The following is a 20,173-nucleotide window of genomic DNA, read 5'->3' as shown; positions in this document are numbered from 1 at the left end:
GAGAGACTCAGAAGCAGATGTTTTCTTAAGACCAACCAAGCCTGCAGGTCTAGACCTCTGCATACTTGCAAGTCTGTCCATAACCAGTAAATCTAGACCAGTTGAACTGCACATCCTTGGGACTCTTGGCCATCTCTGAAGTTCTCTGGTGTTCTGTTACTCCTTGATGACTAACTTATACATTATCATGGACCTAGACAAGTGGTTTCCAAGAGAATTTTTATATTCATTCTTTTGTGAGAGCCACAGTGGTGAGTGGGTTTGTGGTATATTGATAGTTGTAGTTGCTGGTGTAAAATTAGTGACTTGATGGCACAGTAACAGAACCTTGCATAGCCTCCATCTTCTCTCCTTCGGGAAAAAAACAATGTGTTTGCATATGTGAGAAAGAATGAAGAAAAACGGAAGAGGCCAAGGACATCAGATATAAGAGTAATCTCCCAAAACTGCTCTGAGCTGTGTGATTTTGGGGAAAATTATTTACCAACCCTAGACCCTCGCCTTCATCTATAAACGGGAGATATTTATACCATAACTCATTTCACATGAGAAGATATAAGGAAAGCCATTAGCAAGGTGCTGGTAAATATTAAGGATTCAACCAGTGCAATTAAAGGGAAGAAGATGGTGTGGCTATCTCCTGGACCAGCCAAGAGAACCCATACTAAGCAGCTTGGAATTCCCACAGGGGGGTGTCCCTTGCTTCCATTCTAACAAAAAGCCAGAGATTTTTTTGCTCTGAAAAATCCCTTATTCTCATTAACTTTCAGCAGAATTCCCCCTTTACCCCATGTCAGTGCCCACGTAACCATAGCAACTACTATGCTTAGCATGTACAAGTTTCTCTAACTGTGGACTCAGCAGATTTAGAAGCAAACCTGCTGCTTTAATTTCTTAAACACATTGAATATCTCTGACCTTTGCAAACATATCAGAATTATATTTTTATTTTCTCCAGATACTAGAGTGTGTGTGTGTGTGTGTGTGTGTGTGTGTGAGAGAGAGAGAGAGAGAGAGAGAGAGAGAGAGAGAGAGAGAGATTTCTGTTAATTAGTTCAGTTAAGAATTAAAACATCTGCCTAAATTGTTTTAGTATTAGGTCTTAGTTTTAAGTCTCTCTCTCTCTCTCTCTCTCTCTCTCTCTCTCTCTCTCTCTCTCTCCCTTTCTCCCTCTCTCTCTGTCATAACCATAAAATGTGACTTGGAATCTAAAATTAAATGAAACTGACATCCAATTCCACTACTGATTACAAGGAGCAACCGTCTGTATGCATGTAATGTTTTCCATTTAAAGCCAGCAGTTGAAATATGGTTTAATCACCAAGAAATTGAGAGAGAGCAATGCTCGACATTTGCCCACCTCACCAAGTCAGCTCCTTTGTTATTTCTGGCCCTTTTCACTGGGGAAGCAGTTAGACTGATAAGGACAGAACACAAGAGTTAAGTGAAGAACAAGGCGGAAAGAGCTAATAAATTCATTCCATTTAGTAGATTCCCAGCTGGTAGGTGCTTTTTAATGGGTAGAGGGAGGCAGGTGAAAGAAAAGTCAGGCTGAGTGACTCATCAGATCCCGCAACGTGGGAGAATTAGATTTAAGTGAAAAAGGATGTTTCCTAGGAAACTACATGATCTGCTTGCAGAACATCAAACAAGAGCAATTTCCTAACAACAACCATGACTAAATTGATCTACCTCAGACAGCTCTATCAGTAGGGGGGAGATTAGATGCCTTTTGTGTTTTCTTAGTTACTCTCATGCAATTGTCTCTTAAAGGATGGCTTCAGTGGCTGCGTTGCTGACCTTCTATAAGGACAGGTATGATATTTGCTAATATGACACCGGAAAGCAGCTCTCTCTGTTTCTCATTTCTTTCCCTCCTCCTCCCGAAACCCTACCATGTACCATTTCGTTGCCCTTTCTGAGATCATTGACAGCTTCTGGTAACATCTTCATAACAAATCGAGAGTTCCAGTCATTATTAAAAATGCCCTCCTAGCTCTAGTCATCCCAGGGACCTAAATTAACTTACTCTCTTTTCAACTTGACAGTGAAGAATCTGTCATCCACATTAATAGAGCAAAAGAGGTTGGTTGTATTAGAATATGGTCTGTAAACAAATGGAAAACATTTTTAAATGGACTGTGTTACCACAAGTAAGTAGAATCTTTAGCTCAAATGTTTTATATATGTTCTATTAGGAAACTTCAGTTTTTAAAAATGAAAAGGTTATAATTAGCAGGGTCAGAAAGAAGAACTTTATTATTCACCATTAATTAGTCATAAAACCCTAAAGGTCTCATGGGATCAGAGATGCTGAAAATTTCAAAAGAGCCCTCACTATCTCACTGCAGGGAGAAGCTACCTCTACAACTTTCCTCGGGGGCCTCTGCCTCTTATATGATAATTATCATGGTGATAAGAATAGCTAAAATGCAACCCATTTATTTACTTAAATAAAATTTGTTTAGTGTCTAATATTTGTTGGGTATTGCTGTCAGGGTTATTGAACAAAACAGATAAGACTTCTTCTCCCCCCAAATCAGCCTCTAATAAAGAGGGAAAAGGTAACAATTCAAAAACCATTTATAATTTTAGATAGTAATCATTTATACAAGGAAAATAGGCTGATCTGATAATGTTATGGATGTAGGAACTTAATTTAGATGCACATTTATCAAACTATCTGCAATCTATCTGTTATGTGAACCTTATTTTTCTCCTAATCCACTAACAAACTTTTGTAAAAAAAAAAAAAAAAACTACTAGAAAAAATATAAAAATGCAAGTCCCAAATTTTAAATTATTACATTTAAGTTATATAAAATTACTGTCAAACTTCCATAAAAATTTCTATTGAGAGGATGAAACAGGAGCATTGCAGTTTCAAAATAAAAAAGAAAATAGGGCTGGGGGTGTAACTCAGAGATAGAATACCCATGGATTCAATTCTCATACTACAAAAAATAATAACAATAATAATTTGTTTTCAATTACTATTCTTATCTTCTCGAAGACCTATAGGAAATTGCAAAGAGCCCTGTTCTCAGAATACATATAGATGACAACTTATTCAGAGGCTGGTCAGTAATACCTTTCCTGGAATCTCTCTTATATTGTAGATAATATGGTTACCCAGGTCATAGTAATCTCTTGCTAAATGCTAGTCAATTATCAATGGCATAGTTAGTTCACACTATGCCATAGTTCACACTGGCATAAAAAGGGGTAAAATCAGAGTAATTTTAGCAAAATGAGCAATATGATGTCTTGCATTAGCACAGCTACTGAACTATACAGTTAAACTACCTATTCATTCATAAATTCCATCCAATTACCAAAAAAAATTCATCTAAACTCAAATAGTTAAAAATCTGCTAATAAACAAACAAACAAAAAACAATGCAATACATTTCATACAATAAATTTAGAAGAATGTAGAGTGTGGTGGCACACATCTCTAATCCCAGTACTTGGGAGGCTGAGATAGGAAGATCATCGTAGGTTTGAGGCTAGCCTCAGCAACATAGGTAGACTCTCAGCAACTTAGCAAGACCCTGAAAACAAATTAAAAATAAAAGAATAAAGAAGTCTGGGGGTATAGCTCAGAGGCAGAATATCCTAAGGTTTAATTCGAAGTGCTATAAATAAATACCTAAACTAGAAAGAGAAACATACTCTCCTACATTGATAAAGAACAAACCATATCAATAACCTGCATGTTATAAAAGAATATGAGGAATTTCTGACTAGAATACTTGTATATTTTTATACTTTATAAATTTTCCAAATGTTAGTCATTTTAAAATCAGTAAGCCTAATAAATGAGGAGATAGTTAAAATATCTCTTAAGACATTGTGTTGAAATGTGTAATTGCCCACATTCACTAACATAAAAAAAGAAAGAAAGAAAGCACCAGTATTTTCTCACTTTGTGCTGAATGTGTTTGAATTTCTGTAACATTTCCTCTGATTTAAATTGATAGCAAAATAACACTTAGGAGGGGTCCTGATGTATCAATAACATGATCAAAATGCTGTAAAGATTTTTTTTCAGAATATGCTCTCCTAATGTTTTGCTAGTATGTATAAAAATAACCTCCAAATTGTTATGATAATACCCTGTGTTTTCCTCCCCTCTCTTTCTCCTACTGCCTCTCTTTAATACTTAGGAATAATTTTCACAAGGTTACCCATTCTATGTGTGCCAATAAATGTAATTATATTTATCTCAGAACACATAGTTAAATTTATGGAAGCAAAAACAACACTATTTTTATTTATAACTGTTAAATTTTAATAGTGCGTTTACTCTAGCAGTGCATAATGTGATGGCTGATGTATTTAACATGATTGTGATTCAATGTATGCCCTAGGGAATTCCTCAAGAACCTGGTCTCTTCCAGTGCCTCTGTTGATAGCTTAGGAAAAGAGCACCGGATCGAAATCATTGGAGCTAGGCAAATCATTGGAGCTAGGCATATCATTGATAGCTAGACATAGCAGTGCCTCCCCTGGGCGACCATTGTTCTCCTGAGTTGACCTTGACCATAGCTTTGCCCAGAGTGTTCTTGATTTTCTGCAGGACACAGCTCCTTAAGAGTGGCTTAGACTGACTTAGTGGTGCATAGCTATAATTCAGTACTGCTTGGAAGGTTGAGACAGGAGGATTACAGAGTGGAGGTCTACCTCAGAAATTTAGCAAGACCCTCAACAACTTAGTTAGAACTATTTCAGTAGATAAATAAGTTAATAAATAAGTAAATGAATAGGGCTGAGGGTATAGTTGGAGGTAGAATCCCCTAGGTTCAATCCCTGACACCAAAAAAGAAGTAGGGCTTGACCTATTTATCTCTGTAATAGCAGTGACCAACAAGGTGCTGAGTAGTTCTTTGTTAAAATGAATGGTAAAACAGAATGTGAGAGGTTGAACAAGTAGCTTGAATGCTACAAGTACTCTCAATTCTGATGTATGGTTTTACTTGCCATGGAGAATGATTATTCTATAACCTGACTCGGCTCACTTACAATCTGTTATTCCAATCACATTCATAACATACTGAAGACAGTGGCTGATTCTCATTTATCTTGGTATCTCCAGCCCCTGAAGTAGTATTCAACCTGGAAAATCCATTACAGCAGAAATGAGTGGCTAGAAATATCAGATGTCCTTCATAGGCTCCAGACATGCCCTTACCTGGCAATTGTACCCATTCCCCACCTTTTGTCAATGTGGGGCACTAATGTGTCACCTCTGGCCTTTTTTTTAACATATTTTTATTGGTACATTGTAGTCAAACATCTCAATGGAATACAAGACTTGTGAGGATATACAAGCACACATAATTCAATTAGCCTTTATCCAATCCCCATCCCATTCCCTCCCCCTCCCTCCATCCCATGCTTGATTTAGTGATTAACTTTGATATATTTGTTTAAGTACATCATGTGCTTTAAAGAGATTCCATCTTCCCCCATCCCATCCCCTCTTTAGATCACCTTAATTGCTTCTCCATAGGGCCCTTTCTTCAACTAGATTTCCTCCTATTACACATTTCTTCCTAGTTTTTGCATATTAGGGAAAGCATCTGATTTTTTATTTTCTGTGAAATTTCTCTGTGCATGCCACATTGCAGGTTCTTATCCCATTATTGAAGGCCCTGGCATGAACCTGGCCACACAGCAGACTCTGATCCCCACCTCGCTGGCTCCAGCACTGGCCTTGCCTCATGGCAGGCTCTGATCCTGGCCTTGCTGGCCCCGGCCCCGGCATTGCTTTAAGGCAGGCTCCTATCCCAGCTTTGATGGCTCCAGCAATGGCCTCACCTCATGGCAGGCTCCAATCCCTGCCTCGCTGACCCCAGCACCCGCCTCGCTGCATGGCAGGCTCCTATCCTGGCATCGCTGGCTACAGCAATGGCCTCACCTCATGGCAGGCTTCGATCCCAGCCTTGCTGGCCCAGACACCAGCCTTGCCTCATCACAGGCTCTGATCCTGGCCTCACTGGCCCCAGCACCAGCCTCATCACTAGGCAGGCTCTGATCCCAGCCTTGGAGTCCCAAGCACCGGCTTTGCCTTACAGAAGGCTCCAATCCAGGCCTCGCTGGCCCCGGCACCAGCCTTATCCCTCACAGGCTGCAATCCCAGCCTCGGGGTCCCCAGAACCAGCCTTGCTTCACAGAAGGTTCCGATCCCAGTTGCCCTGGCCCTGGCACTGGCCTCACCCCTTGGCAGGCTTCGATCCCTGCCTTGCTTGCCCTGGCACTGGCCTCACCTCTTGGCAGGCTCCAATCCCAGCCTCAGAGGCCCCAGTACCAGCCTTGCCTCATGGCAGGCTCCGATCCTGGCCTTGGTGGCTCTGGCATTGGCCTTGCCTTAAGGCAGGCTCCTATCCCAGCCTCACTGGCCCCATCACCAGCCTCACCATATGGCAGGCTCCAATCCCGGCCTTGAAAGCCCCAGCACAGGTCTCACTGTATAGCAGGCTCTGATCCTGGGCTCAGAGACCCCAGCACCAGCCTTGCCTCATGGCAGACTCTGATCCCGGCCTCACTGGCCATGGCACTGGCCTCACCACTCAGTAGGCTCTGATCCCGGCCTCAAAAACCCCGACACCAGCCTTGCCTTACAGGAGGCTCCAATCCAGACCTCGGAGGCCCCAGCACCAGCCTTGCCTCATATCAGGCTCCAATCCCGGCCTCTCTGGCCTCATCACTCGGAAGGCTCCAATACCAGACTCGGAAGCCCTAGCACTGGCCTTGCCTCTTGGCGGGCTCCAATCCCAGCCTGTAAGGCCCAAACACTGGCCTCACCACATGGCAAGCTCCTATCCTGACCTCACTGGCCCCAGCAAAGGCCTTACCACATGGCAGGCTCCAATCTCAGCCTTACTGGCCACAGCACCAGCCTCACCACCCAGCAGGCTCCAATCCTGGCATCAGAGGCCTTGACACCAGCCTTGCTGTGCACTGGGCTCTGGTCTCTGTCACTGTGAGCAGGTCATCTACAGATGTTCCCTTTTTTCTTCCATTTTTTTTTGTTTTTTGGGTTTTGTTTTTTGTGGTACTGGGATTCCTGGAGACCCTTCTACCTCTGGACTATACTCCCAGAGACCTAGTTTTTATATATTTTTATTTGGAAACAGGGTCTCTTAAGCCAGTGATGCTGGCTTCAAACCTGCGTGATCCTCCAGTCTCAACCTCCCAAGCACAGGGAGTACAAGTGTGCACCACCACACCTGGCATTCTTCCACTTTTTTCTTTAATATGAGAAAGCAGTACATGTATTTAGCAAAAGCTGGGGCCCAAAATACCTAGTGGCAATAAATTTTGTCTCTCCTCCAAAGGCAGAGGTCCACAGCTTCACTTCGGAGAGCAAGCTCTGCTTCTCCACGTGCACCCTGGCCTCCTGTGCTGCACAGATGAGTGCTGTGGCCATGAGGGCTGATGTCTCCCAGAACATGCAGCATGGCAGCCCAACCCAGCTATGCAGGGCTCCCTCTAATACACCCCAAACACTTAGCATGTTGTCCAGAATTCCAGAGCATGTGTGGCAGGAGCAGTCTACTTTTGGGGAGATTTCCTCAAAAGTTCAAGGTGGATTGGACTGGATCTGTCTGCCCATCCAAATACTAGTAACCACCGCTGCTGCTGCTGCCACCATCTTGGTTCTCTCCTGAACACCTTTCTCACACAGCATGTTTTCCAGAATTCCCCAGCATGTGTGGCAGTAGCAGTGTACCTTTGGGGACATTTCTTTAAAATTTGAAGGTGGATTGGATTGGATCTCTGCCTCTCCCAAATACTGACCACCGCTGCCGCTGCCATCTCAGTTCTCTTCCAAGCACCTTATTCACACAGCATGTTGTCCCAAAATCCCGAGCATGTGTGGTGGCAGCATTCTACCTTTGGTGAGATTTATTAAAAAGATCAAGGTGGATTCGATCAGATCTCTGCCTCTCCCAAATACTGGCCTCCGCCACCACTGCTACAGCTGCCACCACTGCCGCCGCAACCACCATCTCAGTTCTCTCCCACACACTATTTCCCACACAGCAAGTTGTCCAGAATTCCTGAGCATGCGCAGCCCAGTCTACCTGTGGGGCGATTTCTTCAAAAATTCAAGGTGGATTGGATCGAATCTCTGCCTCTCCCAAATACTGCCTGCTGCCACCCGTGCCGCTGTCGCCATCCTCCTGGTTCTCCACTGATCACCTTCCTTACATGATGTGATGTCCAGAATTCTTAAGCATGTGCGGCAAGAGCAGCCCCCTTTCGCAGAGATTTTTCTACAAAAGTTCAAGGCGGATTGGATAGGATTTGTCTTCATCTCCTCAATCCAGGCTGCCACCTCCGCCATCTTGGCCCCTTTCCAATATGTTTTAATAAGAGAAGACACAATGTGTGTTTTGAAGTGGTTGTGAGATCAAGCACTCAGCAGCAATGAATTTTATCTCCCCTCCAAGAGCAGAGGCCACAGCCTCACTGTGTAGAGCAGAACCTGCTGTTCCGAGCCCACTCTGGCCCCCACCGCAGCATAGAGGACCATGGCGGCCAGGCGCACTGAGTTCCCCAAGACTCGTGGCTGGGCTTTCCTCCTGGCACTGCTGAGCTCCCTCCCACCATACCGGGATCATTTTTCTTATGTTGTTAAGAGTTCCCCAGCATGCATGGCTGAAGTATTCTTTTCTCTAATCTCTTCTGGGATGTTCTTCCAAAAATCACTTTTCTTGCATGTCAGGCACCTCCTTGTCATCTTGCTTCTAATTCCGTCATTGCCCACTCTCTATCCTGTATTCTAGATAGGAAGTCACTGCTGGAAATGTCTCCTTAAGTTTTCCCAATCAGATATTAAACTAAAATCTGGTGTCCAGAGCTTCTCTGAGTAATGCATGTACTTTTCAGCGGCCGCCATCTTACCCTTTTTCACGTGAATCACCTCTGGCCTTTGCTCTATGTAACTATCCTTAGCATCTATGCCAAACAGGCAGTCACTCCCCAGGAATAACCTGAATTGAGCAGATGACTGACATTTCTCAAGATGAGGCCAAATTTATGGTGTAAATTTATGGTGTAAATTGTGTTCTAGAGTTTTCTTGAGTTCAGTCTGAAGCCGGTGCTGTCCTCTGCCCTTCTGTTTCAGCTGCCTCTTCTTCCTTTCCTCCCCTTCTCTGGAAAGCTCTTCCCCAAAATCACTTGCACAAAAATATGTGTCTTGAAACTAATCTAAGACATCATTTCAATCTGTTATTTTAACTAAACCAAATTTAACTTTACTGAGAAATAAAGTAAAATTTTTATTACATTTTTCATAAGAAAAAAAGACATGAACTGGAAATTCATTTGTCTTAGCCTATTTCCTCACCTTCATAACTAATAATTGCTAATTCTCTTCCAACTCTAAAAATCCAGTTGTCTTAAACTCTTGGTTAATTCCATCTAGCATTAATCCTACCATGTCATTTTTCTAGATTGCAGAATTTCAGGAATACTAGGTTTCTAAGTTCTAGGTAAGGATGTTAGATGCCAGAGGAAAGCCCAGTCAAGTGTGAAATTCCTACTAAAATAAAACACTTCTAGAAGTTAACTTCCCTTGGAAGGGATGATAACTAACTAGTAGTCAAACAACTAGAAAGAAAGCATTGAAACCAGTGTAGATTGCAGTTGTAAGCATTGTATAGGGAAGAGTTCCACCTCTGGCCTGATGGTATGAGAGTCTCCATTGAGCTGCTCCCCAGTAAAACTGGTAAAAAAAAAAAATAGTACTTTTTATTTGTGATTGTTGCATACATCTTAGTGGGATACAAAATGTTAGAAGTATACATGCAAATATTATTCATTTAGCCTGGCCCTAACTCACACCCCATTTCCTCCTCCCTCCCTCTTTCTCATGTTTAGCTTAGTGATTGACTTTGATATGTTTAAAAATTAGAATCTCTTGAATGCCCCACTGGGCATATAGCAAATTAAAAAAAAAAACTTATTCAGGAAAATCTATGAAAACTCTTTAAGAACTATGAGCATCTGTGATATTTCAACCAACACCTGTTTTCTTCTCTCTCCTTCTTTATCAAGACAGAAAAGTCTCTAGAGTGGTCTACCCAAGAGCTCAGAGACCCTTTCCTCTCAGCTCCCAAGTAGAGGACCATCTTCCTGGGAGGGGCAGATGATTAGCCTTTCTCAACCATTTTTAGTCACTAAAACTAGTTTCCAGGTGAGTACAGCCAAGAGGTGTGTGTGGGGGAGGAGGTCCCTTTTCCTAACATATCCCCAGTCATGAGATGAAACTCTACATTCAGTCAAGCAATGTCAGGAATACTGGGGTCCAGGTTGCCTTTGTACATACCATGAGCTTAAGGCTCCATGCTGAGAAAGGTGCTTTATTCAGGTGCTCCAGGCAGAGATCCAGTCTGCTGAGTCTGCATCTCCTGAGTCTCAGCCCTAAATTGGGGCTGTCACTCAGAACTAAGTGTGCCATTTTTCCATCTCCAGCACCTCACCCCCGTTTCAGAGATATTTCCTGAGATAAATAGGCCATAAAAAAGGAGAGTTCCAAACCCCTCCCCATGAGATCTGACTTCATTTGCAATAGAGTATGGAAAAGACCATGCCTGACAATGCGCTCAGAGATAGTAAGTTTATGTTGGAAAAATACTGGGTGGGGAGATTTATAGATTCACTGCAGGAATAAGCTAAGCTGCAGGCCAGCTGATTTGTCAGGGAGAAACTTGGGGAGACAGGAGGAGCCCTTCCGGTGTCAGGAAAATCTGGAACATAGACCTGGCTGGGGTCAGGATCCAGATTTCCACATGGTCTCCACTGACATCGTGGTGCGCTTGGTCTCATTACTACTGAGTGATGATAAAAATCCTGATTCCCTGACCTCCTGTGAGTGAGTACTCCATTGCAGGTGGGCAGGTGTGGGCATAAGATCCTAGGGCAGGTAGGAGTTCATTATCAGTACATAAGGATGAAAGCTCCCAGTTTCAGCCTCGGTGATGGTACATGCCTTTAATCCCAGTACTTAGGAGGCTGAGACAGAAGAATTGTGGATTTGAGGTCTGTGTCAGCAACTTAATGAGATGTTGTTTCCAAATTAAAAAAAAAAAAAAACCAATGTGGTGTAGCTAGGAGGTAAAACAGCCCTGGGTTCAATTACCAATACAAAAAAAATATCTATCATAAATATGAAACTTCACAAGATAGCTACCATTAGAAAGTCATTTTCTATCAGCCTTCAGCAAGAATTGCATTTTGAAATATTTTTTATATCATGGTGACTAGTATTCATTAGAAGCCCAGTATTTAGAAATTAGGAATCTAGAGCAAATTGCCTGGAATCTAGTTCTGGCTACTACTTTCTGGATGTTTGTCTTTAGACATATGGCATAAATGTTTGGATCTTCAGTTTCCTCATCTATAAAAATAAAGATATTGTAGTACTCATACCATTTGTATAGTACAAATGGTCATTGTGAATATTAAATAAGTTAAATAGGTGCAATAATTAACACAGTACCTGCTCTGTGGTTGGTACTTATTAAGTATTAAATAATTAATCACTTAACAATTTCTTTAACTCATTGGCTCATCTAGAAATAACTACCCAGACTTATGAATCATACTACAAAGATCAAAGTGAAATCAAAGCCATTAGGACAGAGTACAGATGAATGACCTCCTGGAGCCATCTTGAGTCTGAAAAACAAAAATAAACAAGATAATTTAACATGTACGTAAAAGTCCTTAAATAAAAAAAGAGCATGAAGCCCTTGCATATATATATATATATATATATATATATATATATATATATATATATATATATATATGTGTGTGTGTGTGTGTGTGTGTGTAAAAGTGTGTGTGTATGTGTGTGTGTGTGTTGTGTACTTTTTTATGGTAGTACTGGGGACTGAACCCAGAAGGGCATTTTACCTCCAAGATATACTCCCCAACCCTATTTTTTATTTTTTTGTTTGGAAACAGGATCTCCCTAAATTGTTGAGGTCCTCACTAAGTTGCTTAGGCTGACTTTGAACCCAAAGATCCACCAGTCTTGGCCTCCCAAGTAATGGAATTAAAGGTATGCTGTATAATTCCTTAGTACCACTTGTTTACCTAGAGCTACTGATTGAAATGGTGTGGGGAAAATATATTAGGAATTATTTTCTTAATATATTTTTATTGGTGCATTGTAGTCAAACATCACAATGGAATACAGGAATACAAGACAACTTGTTAGGATATCCAAGTACACATTATCCAATCAACCTTTATCCAATCCTCATCCCACTCCCTCCCTCTCCCTCAATCCCATGCTTGATTTAGTGTTTAATATTGATACATTTATTCATTTATATCTTCCCCCTCCCATCCCCTCTGAATGGTCACCTTAATTGCTCCTCCATAGGGCCCCTTCTTCCATTAGATTCCTTCCTTTTACCCATTTCTTCCTAGTCTTGCATATTAGGGAGAGTATCTGATTTTTTTTTTCACTTTCTGTGATATTTATTTTTGTATGCCGCTTTGCAAGTTCCAATCCCACTCTTGAAGGCCCCAGCACTGGCCTGGCCACCTGGTAGACTCTGCTCCCAGCCTTGCTGGCCCTGGCACCAACCTCACCCCTTGGCAGGCTCCGATCTCAGCCTCAGAGGCTGCAGCACCAGCCTTGCCTCATGCCAGGCTCTGATCCTGGTTTTGCTAGCCCCAGCACCGGCATCACCCCTCGGCAGGCTCTGATTCCAGCCTCAGAGGCCCCAGCACCTGCCTTGCCTCACGGCAGGCTCCAATCTCAGGCTCCCTGATCCAGACACTGGCCTCACCCCTTGGAAGCCTCCATTCCCAGCCTCGGAGGCCCCAGCACCAGCCTTCCTTCATGGTAGTCTCTGCTCCTGGCCTCGCTGACCCCAACACTGGCCTCACCCCTTGGCAGGCTCCAATCCTGGGCTCACTGACCCCAACACTGGCCTCACCCCTTGGCAGGCTCCAATCCTGGCCTCGCTGGCTCCGGCACTGTCCTCACCCCTCGACAGGCTCCAATCCTGGCATCGGAGGCCCCAGCACCAGCCTTGCCTCATGGCAGATTCCGATCCCAACCTCGCTGACCCCAGCACTGGCTTCACCCCTTGGCAGGCTCTTATCCTGGCCTCGAAGGCCCCAGTACCAGCTTTGCTTCATGGCAGGCCCTGATTCTGGCCTCGCTGGCCCCAGCACTGACTTTGCCTCACAGCAGGATCTGATCCCAGCCTCGCTGGTCCCGACACCGGCCTCACCCCTTGGCAGGCTCCAATCCCAGCCTCAGAGGCCCCAGAACTGACCTTGCCTCATGGCAGGTTCCAATTCCGGCCTCGCTGGCCCTAGCACTGACTTCACCCCTTGGCAGGCTCCGATCCCAGCCTTGGAGGCCCCAGCCCTGGCCTTGCCTCATGGAAGGCTCTGATCTTGGCCTTGCTGACCCTGGCACCAGCCTCAGCAGGCTCCGATCCTGGCTTCAGAGGCCCCAGCACTACCCTTGCCTCATGGCAGGCCCCTATCCTGGGTTCGCTGGCCCTGACAACAGCCTCACCACTTGGCAGGCTCTGATCCCAGCCTCCGAGGCCCCAGAACTGGCCTTGCCTCACTGCAGGCTCCGATCTCAGCCTCACTGGTCTGGGCACAGGCCTCACCCCTCAGCAGGCTCTAATCCCAGCCTCAGAGGCCCCAACACAGGCCTTGCCTCATGGCAGGCTCCAATCCCAGTCTCACTGGCCCTGGCACTGGCCTAGCTGCCCAGCAGGCTCCTATCCTTGCCTCCGAGGCTTCATCTCTGGCCTTGCTGTCTTTCTGTGCATTGGGCTCTGTTCTCTGCCACTATGAGTAGGTCTTTACAGATGTTCCCCTTTTTCTCCCCCACTTTTTGGTGGTATTGGGGTTCCTGGAAACCCTTCCACCTCTGGGCTTTACTCTGTTTTTTTTTTATATATATATTTTTATTTGGAAACAGGGTCTCTCAAGCCAGCAAGGCTAGCCTCGAGCCTGCACAATCCTCCTGTCTCTACCTCCCAAGGGTGGGGATTACAAGCATGGGCCACCACACCCATCCTTCTTTGATTTTTTTAATTAAATATGAGGGAGCAGTACATATCTCTTGCGAAAGCTGGGACCCCAGATACCCAGTGACAATAAAATTTTGTCCTCCCTTCAAAGGCAGAGGACCACAGCTTCACTCTGGAGAGCAGGCTCTGCTGCTCCATACGTACCCTGGCCTCCCACCCTGCGCAGAGGAGTGTGGTGGCCATGAGGGCTGATGACTCCCAGAACCCGCAGTGTGTCGGCCTACCCCGACCATGTGGAGCTCCCTCTGAAACCCCCCAATCCCTTTTACCACTTAGCATGTTGTCCAGGAATCCCAATCATGTGTGGGAGGAGCAGTCTACTTTGGGGGAGATTTCCTCAGAAGTTCACAGTGGACTGGACTGGATCTGACTGCCCCTCCAAACTTTGGTCACCACCACCGCCGCTGCTGCCACTGCCATCTCTGTTCTCTCTGGAATACCCTTCCCACACAGTTTGTTTTCCAGAATTCCCAAGCATGTGCAGCATTAGCGGTATACCTTTGAGGATATTTCTTTCAAATTATGATGTGGATTGGATTGAGTCTCTGCCTCTACCAAATGCTAACCACTTCTGCCGCTGTCACAGCCATCTTGGTTCTCTTCCGAGCACCCTCTTCACACAGCATGTTGTCCCAAGTTCCCAAGCATGCGCAGTGGTAGCATTCTACCTCTGGGGCTATTTCTTCAAAAGATCCAGGTGTGTTGCATCAGATCTCTGCCACTCCTGAATACTGGCCACTGCCATTACCACTGCCTCCACCATCTCAATTCTTTCCCAAACTCTTTTCCCACACTGCATGTTGTCCAGTATTCCTGAGCATGCCCGACGGTAGCATTCCACCTTTGGGACAATTTCTTCAGAAGTTCAGGGTGGGTTGGATCAGATCTCTGCCTGTCCCAAATACAAGCCTCCACTGCCACCACAGCTGCCGCTGATAACCCCGCCTTCCTCCTAGTTCTCCACTGAGCTCCCTCCTTACAGATGATGTCCAGAATTCTTAAGCATGTAAGGAAGAAGCAGTCCCCCTTCACGGGGATTTTTCCAGAAGTTCCAGGTCAGGTGGATATGTTTTGTCTGCATCTCCAGAATCCTGACTGCTGCCACAGCCATCTTGACCCTCTCCAATATTTTTTCTTTTTTCTTTTCTTTTTTTTTCTTTTCTTTCCTTTTCTTTTCTCTTAAATAAGAGAAGACAGTATGTGTGGTTTGGAGTGGTTGTGGGATCAGGCACTCGGCAGCAATGCATGTTTTCTCCCTTTCAAGAGCAGAGTCCCACAACCTCACCACGCAGAGCAGAATCTGCCGTTCTAAGCACACCATGGCCCCTGCGCAGCACAGCATTGCTGAGTCCCTCAGGATGCGTGGCTCAGCCTCCTGCTGGGTACCAGGCCTCCCGGGATGTAGGCTTGGCCCCCTGCCTGGCACCAGGCCTTCTGGGACACGGGCTGGGCCACCGGCATCCCGCCTGGCACTGGACCTTCTGGGGTGCAGGCTGGGCCACCAGCTCCCCACCTGGCAATGGGCCTTGCGGGGCACGGGCAGGACCACCTGCCCCTGCCTCACACCGGGACAGTACCAGGCCTTCCGGGGCTCAAGCGGGGCCACCCGCTCCCTGCCTGACACCAGGCCTTCTGGGCTTAGGAACTTTTTCACATGACTTTCCATTAGATTTAGTGCTTCTGAAGCACTTAGCCATCCTACAACTGGTTTCAAAATCAGCACATCTGCCTTGCATGTCTATCTCCATCATGTTCTTTATTAAGATGATCTTGCAGGGTTAATCCAGTGTTTATATTTAAATGGTTATGTCTGTCAGTCAAGTGTGGTCTCTAGTCAATCATATCTCTAGCTTAGGAAGAAAGAGGGGAGAAAAACAACTGAAGTTACATAGCTGGCACAGTGTATATGGAATCTATTCAGGGAGCAAGTTAAAAATGTATGTGTTGTACTTAGGGAAGTTTGGAACAGAAAGTTCATCCTCTTTAAACATCCTTTAGAAAACTCATATACAACTCTTCCTTCTTCTCTTTAGGATTTTTTTTTTCATGGTTAAATTAATGAGGATTATTTTAAAAAAATTTTTTGTACTTTGTATTCATGCATCTTAATGGGATGCAAGATGGTGATATGGACATATTTCACACTCAGGTTAAAATGTCAATATATAATATCATAAAATAATCAGTATACTGTTATCTTTAATAACTCAAGTTACAAAATATTAGTTACAATCACATCAATTCTTAGTCCTCTTTTTTTTTTGTACTGTGAGCTGAACTCAGAGGCATTCCACTTCTCAGCTACTCTGTTATTTTAATGGCTTTCTTTCTTACAATTTTCATGTCTTCACAAATGCAACAGAATAGAGAGTTGCAAGTATAACTATATTTTTGGAGAGACAGAGCTAAGCTTCAGAAATCCTGTCAAGTTATTGATTTCAAAAGTGTTAGCAATTATTGGTTTAATGAAATATTTTCTGCTTGATATGCCTCAGTCAAATTTACTCTAATGTTGACCTAAGCAGGAGAGGTAAGGCGATCAGGGGAGACAAGATGGGCTTTTATATATAAAGGGACTCTGAATCTAGTATCTCAGAACATTATTAGTTAATTTAGGCTTAGGACACACTGCAACATTTGGAGGTATCTAATGCTACCTGATGAATTCAATATATATTTTCTCTGGAACTTCATTAAAAACTATTACTAAAGTGCCACATTTGGGTATGCTTCAGAAAATATTAATTCTTTTCAGTATTTTTGTGTGTGTGTGTGTGTGTGTGTGTGTGTGTGTGTGTGTGTGTTAGTGGGGATCGATCCTAGAAGCACTCTACTTCCAAGCCATATGCCCAGCTGGCCTTTTTGTTTGTTTGCTGTTGTTTTGAATCAGGGTCTCAATGGGCTGCTGAGAATCTTGCTACATTACTGAAGCTGTCCTTGAACCTGAAATCCTCCTTTCTCAGCCTCCCAAGTACTGGCATCACAGGCATGAGCTAACACGCCCAATTGCCTCTTCATATTTATAATGTTCAATTTATTGTTGAAAATTTCATTTTAGTGTTTAAATTTCAAAAGCATGGAATCAACTCCCCCACTCCCCGAATCTTGGCCTTGTGGTTGGCAGCTGGAATTCATGGCCCGACCTTAGAAATGAGGGGGAACCAAATCTGATTCCTAATGTTGTCACTGTCAGTGTCCCCTTTTGCTAATCATCACCTACTGGAAGCATCAATTTTCTATGAAAAATGATGATTGTAATATTTATACCGGTCACATTGGCACATGTCTGTAATCCCAGTACTCGGGAGGCTGAGGCAGGTGGATCATAGTTTCAAGGTCAGCCTCAGCAATTTAGGAAGGCCCTGTTTGAAATTTTTTTTTAAATGGTAAAATAGCCGGGCGTGGTGGCGCACGCTTGTAATCCCCGCGCTTGGGAGGCTGAGGCAGGAGGATCGCGCAGGTTCGAAGCCAGCCTCAGCTACTTAGTGAGGCTCTCAGCAACTTAGTGAGACCCTGTTTCCAAATAAAATATAAAATGGGTCTGGGAGTGTAGCCCGGAGGTAGAAAGCCTCTAGGTTCCACCAAAAAATAATAATAAATAAATAAATAATAAAATAGGGCTGGAAGTTAGTTCAGAGAGGGACTGCCTAAGGGTCCCATTCACAATACACAAAAAAGAATATATATGTGTGTGTATGTGTGTGTGTGTATTTATATATGCATATATATAAGTATACATACATATATATCAAAGTAGGCAAATAAGAAAATTCACATAGAATACAGGGAATAGCATTTAATATAAAGAAAGCATGTGACACATACTGTTATGCGGTTCAGAAGCAGGGAGGTGGCCCAACACTTTGCAGTCACTTTTTCACGTGCCCTGAGTCTGGAGATGCCCACTGGCCTGACCGCCATGGTAGCGGTGTTCGTCATTTCTCCCTTGGAGTGAGTTCTCCACCACTCTGGCTTCTTCAGAAATATTTATGCTGCACCTCAAGCTGAGAGCACAGTGTTTTGAGAAGCAAATGAATCAACAGGAAGCAGGAGAGTTTGCAATTTTCTTTGAGGAAGAAAGTTGCAAGGAATCTCAAACTTCGTCTTTAATTATTCCCCATCACTGACAGACAGAGCGTGGGAGAACTTGGACGTTCCCTAAGTGGAAGAAAAAAAAATAGATCTCAGAAACTTAAAAAAATCCAAATTCCTTCTAAAAGTACATGAGATTCACGATCAGTCCGTTGCTTCTGCGACTTCAAAAGCAGCAACATATTTCAACACCCTAGAGGACAGGAATATTAAAGACTCTGAGGGGTACCCTGGCTGCTCTACCTATGTGCTCATGGCCTTTGTACATAAAATTATGTGTTTCTTTTGAAACTTCCAAATCTTTAATTGCTTGTCATATATCTTATTATTGATTTATATATAATAACAGATATTGCAATATTTCTTAGGTAGCCATGCATATTGAAATATTATATGTAGATTATATCCACATGCATAACTGTGTATGACATTTTGGAAAAGGCAAAACTATGAAGACACCACATATATAGCTTGACTGAAATATTTCAGAATAATGCTTTTATTTATCCCATTCGCCTATTGAAGGGAATTTTGGTTGCTTTGAAGTCTTGGCAATTATGAATAAAGCTGCTATAAGCATTCTCAAGCAGGATTCTGCATAAACATAAGCTTTAAATGAATTTAGGTAAATGCCAAAGAGTATAACTGCAGAATTGTATAGCAAGAATATCTCTATATTTATAAGAAATTACCAAACTGTCTTCAAAGTGGGTATGCCAGCTTAAATTTGCACTGTCAATTGAATACACACATTCAAAAGAGTGACACTAGACCTTAACATTCCCCAAAAATCTACTCAAAATGGATTAAGGACTTAAACATGAGAGTTAAACTCTAACACTCCTCAAAGAAAACGTGGGCTAAATGCTACTTGGCATTGTTGTGGGCGATTATTTTTTATATAGCATAATACCACAAGCAGCAAATGCAAAAATAAACAGTGAAACCACCCCAAACTACAAAGTTTCCATACCAAAATATGAAACAACCAACAAAATGAAAAGGTCATTTACAGAAGAGGAGATAGTGTTCGGAGGCCACGCATCTTCTAAAAGAGTAATCCCCATAACGTGTAAGACACACACACAGTTTACCAGCAAAATCCAAATAACAATTTGCAAAGTCACAAAATCTCTAAATGGTCATTTTGAAAGAACTACAGTAGTTCTGGAAAAGAAAGAACAAGTCCATCCCACTTCAAGACTTACTCTACGGCTACATTAATTAATGACTATGTGATTAACTCCTAAATTCTGTAACGGTTTCTCTTCCATTATAAATTACCTAATTGAGAGGATGAGCAGTTTCCCTGAATCCTCAAAGTTCTTGAAACCTTTGTCCAGGCTCAGTGCCCAGAATATGGGAGTAACCTGTGCCCAAAGAACTGTGAGATGTTTTGCTCTCTGGGGGTAATTCCAAGTTCTGAGCCAATCATCTACTTCGATTCCAGGCACCTGTGTCTTTCAGCCTGTGTCACTCTTGCTACCATGCCAGAGGGACCGGTTCTATATCTCTGTTGATTGGAGCTACTTTTAGAAAACTTCATGTCCTTTCCTGAATGCATCCCAAATATGAGAAAGTCAAAAACACTCTATTCTTTCTCACCTGGCTCTAAGTCCCTAGGCAGCTTGTCTCAGCATATTTCTACTTCTCAGAAAACAGAAAAAAAAAAATTACACTAGGACATTCCTTCTTTCCACCTTTTTTATAGCAAAATATTTTTATAAAAAGCATGGCATTGAAATCAGAGACCTCTGATAATGTCTCCACCATCAAATAGTGCATTTATTTAAAAAAAAAACCTTATTTGCCCACTCTGAGCTTTTTTAATTAGTAAATTATAAGGGCTAATTATACAAGATAATATATGTGAAAGAGCCTGGAGCTATTCATGATATATGACCAGGGCTCAAGGAACATGAATTACCTTCTTTAAAACTCCATTTCTTTAGCCATTCTTCTATTGAATGCCAATAATCAGTGGTGAA

Source organism: Muscardinus avellanarius (genome assembly GCF_963383645.1).
Source record: "Muscardinus avellanarius genome assembly, chromosome: 18".
Taxonomy (NCBI): Eukaryota; Metazoa; Chordata; class Mammalia; order Rodentia; family Gliridae; genus Muscardinus; species Muscardinus avellanarius.
The sequence above is the reverse complement of the archived record's forward strand: the minus strand, read 5'-3'. Positions refer to the sequence as shown.